The sequence below is a fragment of the Electrophorus electricus genome, unplaced genomic scaffold (assembly GCF_041902795.1).
Source record: "Electrophorus electricus isolate QZ-2024a unplaced genomic scaffold, ASM4190279v1 Scaffold88, whole genome shotgun sequence".
In the NCBI taxonomy this organism is placed as follows: domain Eukaryota; kingdom Metazoa; phylum Chordata; class Actinopteri; order Gymnotiformes; family Gymnotidae; genus Electrophorus; species Electrophorus electricus.
Genome location: NW_027658805.1, coordinates 60,001 through 65,000, shown reverse-complemented (window position 1 = coordinate 65,000; position 5,000 = coordinate 60,001).

Below are 5,000 nucleotides of genomic sequence, written 5' to 3'. Positions count from 1 at the left end.
TAGGGGACAGGCGTTTGATCATGTGTCCGAGGGAGAGCTCCCCTTGCCGGCCGAACACCCCTCGGACTCCCCTTGGGCTTCCAGAGAACGCCACTGGATGAATTTAGTGCTTGGACCCCATTGATTCTCTTTGCTCTCCCATATACCCGACGGGACCTATTTGCAAAACCCCGTGCCAACCAGACCTCCAGGAAGGGGGCTGGCGGCTAACCATGCCCAGCAGGGTGCACCCTGGTCGGACACTTTGGGAGGGTCGAGAGCCTGGAAGTGCCACCCGGGGGAGTAATTCTGATTTCCGTTTTAATGCACTCAGGGACAGCCCGAGGACCTCTGTAGTGCACCTGAGGCGGACTGAGCCGTCGGGTCCAGGGGTCTGGAGTTCGGAACCTCCAGGGTTCACCTGGCTGTTCTCTTAGCCCGGCAGGGTGCACCCTGGTCGGACACTTTGGGAGGGTCGAGAGCCTGGATGTGCCACCCCGACGAGTAATGAGTTTTCCCTTCGTATCTCTTCCGGACCAGGTCCGATTCGCACGAAACTCGCTGGGCATGGCCAGGAGCGCCCCCTGCTGCCCACGCCACCGTCCCCGCGCTTCTACTCCCGAGGGCCGAGGAGACAGCGAAGCGTGGGTCGGGTCGCCTGCTTCCAGGGTCTCCCTGGTACTCTCCAGTCTCCCGAGTCCATCGGGTCCGACCTCGTATTTTTAGCCCAGACGGGGAATGAGAAAGGGGCCCCCGACCGCCCGAGGGCGGGCGCTCGCTTCTCAGCCTAGGAACGTCCGATTCCCACGAAACTTTTACGCCAGACGTTCCTGGCAGCGAGCGCGTTCAAAGGTGACCCGCGCTGCTTCTCTCCTCCCAAGGGCCGAAGAGATATTCGTCTTCAAACCCGACCGGCCCTGTGTTTGCCGCCCCGGCGGTTTTAAAAAATCATAGCGTAAAAACGGTGGGTGCGCTTCGCCTGCCGCTTGGACAGCGTTAAACGGCAGCCCCGGCTCTTTCCAAAGGGCCCTCAACCGACTTTCTGCTCCCAAGGAGCCCAGAGATATGAAACCGAAAAATCAAAACCCCGTGCCAACCAGACCTCCAGGAAGGGGGCTGGCGGCTAACCATGCCCGGCAGGGTGCACCCTGGTCGGACGCTTTGGGAGGGTCGAGAGCCTGGATGTGCCACCCCGACGAGTAATGAGTTTTCCCTTCGTATCTCTTCCGGACCAGGTCCGATTCGCACGAAACTCGCTGGGCATGGCCAGGAGCGCCCCCTGCTGCCCAGGCCTGGCTCTGGGCCTGGGCACACTTCATTCACTTTGTACCTTTAAATCATACTACTACTACTACTACTACCACCAGAATTCCAGGGCCAAGAGGTCACACAGTCATACACAGCAAAGTAGCTCTGGGCCTGGGCACACTTCAAGAAGTTTGTCCCTTTATATAAGCCTAGAAATAGACTTCCAGGCCCAAGAGTTCAAACACATTCATGCCCAGCAAAGTAGCTCTGGGCCTGGGCACACTTCAATCACTTTGTGCCTTTAAATCATACTACTACTACCAGACTTCCAGGCCCAAGAGGTCAAACACAGTCATGCCCAGCAAAGTAGCTCTGGGCCTGGGCACACTTCATTCACTTTGTGCCTTTAAATCATACTACTACTACCACCAGAATTCCAGGGCCAAGAGGTCACACAGTCATACACAGCAAAGTAGCTCTGGGCCTGGGCACACTTCAAGAAGTTTGACCCTTTATATAAGCCTAGAAATAGACTTCCAGAGCCAAGAGGTCAAACACAGTCATGCACAGCAAAGTAGCTCTGGGCCTGGGCACACTTCAAGCACTTTGTGCCTTTAAATCATACTACTACTACTACTACTACTACTACTACTACTACCAGACTTCCAGGCCCAAGAGTTCAAACACATTCATGCCCAGCAAAGTAGCTCTGGGCCTGGGCACACTTCATTCACTTTGTGCCTTTAAATCATACTACTACTACCACCAGACTTCCAGGGCCAAGAGGTCAACCACAGTCATGCACAGCAAAGTAGCTCTGGGCCTGGGCACACTTCAAGATGTTTGACCCTTTATATAAGCCTAGAAATAGACTTCCAGGCCCAAGAGTTCAAACACATTCATGCCCAGCAAAGTAGCTCTGGGCCTGGGCACACTTCAATCACTTTGTGCCTTTAAATCATACTACTACTACCACCAGACTTCCAGGCCCAAGAGGTCAAACACAGTCATGCCCAGCAAAGTAGCTCTGGGCCTGGGCACACTTCAATCACTTTGTGCCTTTAAATCATACTACTACTACCACCAGACTTCCAGGCCCTGGAGGTCACACCTTCATGCCTAGCAAGGTTGCTTTACACCTGCGCACACTTCAGACCGTTTCACTCTTTTAATCCTTCAAAGTACCACATTTCCAGACCCAAGAGGTCACAGAATCATGCCCAGCAAAGTAGCTCTGGGCCTGGGCACACTTCAATCACTTTGTGCCTTTAAATCATACTACTACTACCAGACTTCCAGGCCCCAGAGGTCAAACACAGTCATGCCCAGCAAAGTAGCTCTGGGCCTGGGCACACTTCAAGAAGTTTGACCCTTTATATAAGCCTAGAAATAGACTTCCAGAGCCAAGAGGTCAAACACAGTCATGCACAGCAAAGTAGCTCTGGGCCTGGGCACACTTCATTCACTTTGTACCTTTAAATCATACTACTACTACCAGACTTCCAGGCCCAAGAGTTCAAACACATTCATGCCCAGCAAAGTAGCTCTGGGCCTGGGCACACTTCAATCACTTTGTGTCTTTAAATCATACTACTACTACCAGACTTCCAGGCCCCAGAGGTCAAACACAGTCATGCCCAGCAAAGTAGCTCTGGGCCTGGGCACACTTCAAGAAGTTTGACCCTTTATATAAGCCTAGAAATAGACTTTCAGGCCCAAGAGGTCAAACACAGTCATGCCCAGCAAAGTAGCTGTGGGCCTGGGCACACTTCATTCACTTTGTACCTTTAAATCATACTACTACTACTACTACTACTACTACTACTACTACTACTACTACTACCAGACTTCCAGGCCCAAGAGGTCAAACACAGTCATGCCCAGCAAAGTAGCTCTGGGCCTGGGCACACTTCAAGAAGTTTGACCCTTTATATAAGCCTAGAAATAGACTTCCAGGCCCAAGAGTTCAAACACATTCATGCCCAGCAAAGTAGCTCTGGGCCTGGGCACACTTCAATCACTTTGTGCCTTTAAATCATACTACTACTACCAGACTTCCAGGCCCCAGAGGTCAAACACAGTCATGCCCAGCAAAGTAGCTCTGGGCCTGGGCACACTTCAAGAAGTTTGACCCTTTATATAAGCCTAGAAATAGACTTCCAGAGCCAAGAGGTCAAACACAGTCATGCCCAGCAAAGTAGCTCTGGGCCTGGGCACACTTCAATCACTTTGTGCCTTTAAATCATACTACTACTACCACCAGACTTCCAGGCCCAAGAGGTCAAACACAGTCATGCCCAGCAAAGTAGCTCTGGGCCTGGGCACACTTCAATCACTTTGTGCCTTTAAATCATACTACTACTACCACCAGACTTCCAGGCCCTGGAGGTCACACCTTCATGCCTAGCAAGGTTGCTTTACACCTGCGCACACTTCAGACCGTTTCACTCTTTTAATCCTTCAAAGTACCACATTTCCAGACCCAAGAGGTCACAGAATCATGCCCAGCAAAGTAGCTCTGGGCCTGGGCACACTTCAATCACTTTGTGCCTTTAAATCATACTACTACTACCAGACTTCCAGGCCCCAGAGGTCAAACACAGTCATGCCCAGCAAAGTAGCTCTGGGCCTGGGCACACTTCAAGAAGTTTGACCCTTTATATAAGCCTAGAAATAGACTTCCAGAGCCAAGAGGTCAAACACAGTCATGCACAGCAAAGTAGCTCTGGGCCTGGGCACACTTCATTCACTTTGTACCTTTAAATCATACTACTACTACCAGACTTCCAGGCCCAAGAGTTCAAACACATTCATGCCCAGCAAAGTAGCTCTGGGCCTGGGCACACTTCAATCACTTTGTGTCTTTAAATCATACTACTACTACCAGACTTCCAGGCCCCAGAGGTCAAACACAGTCATGCCCAGCAAAGTAGCTCTGGGCCTGGGCACACTTCAAGAAGTTTGACCCTTTATATAAGCCTAGAAATAGACTTTCAGGCCCAAGAGGTCAAACACAGTCATGCCCAGCAAAGTAGCTGTGGGCCTGGGCACACTTCATTCACTTTGTACCTTTAAATCATACTACTACTACTACTACTACTACTACTACTACTACTACTACTACTACCAGACTTCCAGGCCCAAGAGGTCAAACACAGTCATGCCCAGCAAAGTAGCTCTGGGCCTGGGCACACTTCAAGAAGTTTGACCCTTTATATAAGCCTAGAAATAGACTTCCAGGCCCAAGAGTTCAAACACATTCATGCCCAGCAAAGTAGCTCTGGGCCTGGGCACACTTCAATCACTTTGTGCCTTTAAATCATACTACTACTACCAGACTTCCAGGCCCCAGAGGTCAAACACAGTCATGCCCAGCAAAGTAGCTCTGGGCCTGGGCACACTTCAAGAAGTTTGACCCTTTATATAAGCCTAGAAATAGACTTCCAGAGCCAAGAGGTCAAACACAGTCATGCCCAGCAAAGTAGCTCTGGGCCTGGGCACACTTCAATCACTTTGTGCCTTTAAATCATACTACTACTACCACCAGACTTCCAGGCCCAAGAGGTCAAACACAGTCATGCCCAGCAAAGTAGCTCTGGGCCTGGGCACACTTCAATCACTTTGTGCCTTTAAATCATACTACTACTACCACCAGACTTCCAGGCCCTGGAGGTCACACCTTCATGCCTAGCAAGGTTGCTTTACACCTGCGCACACTTCAGACCGTTTCACTCTTTTAATCCTTCAAAGTACCACATTTCCAGACCCAAGAG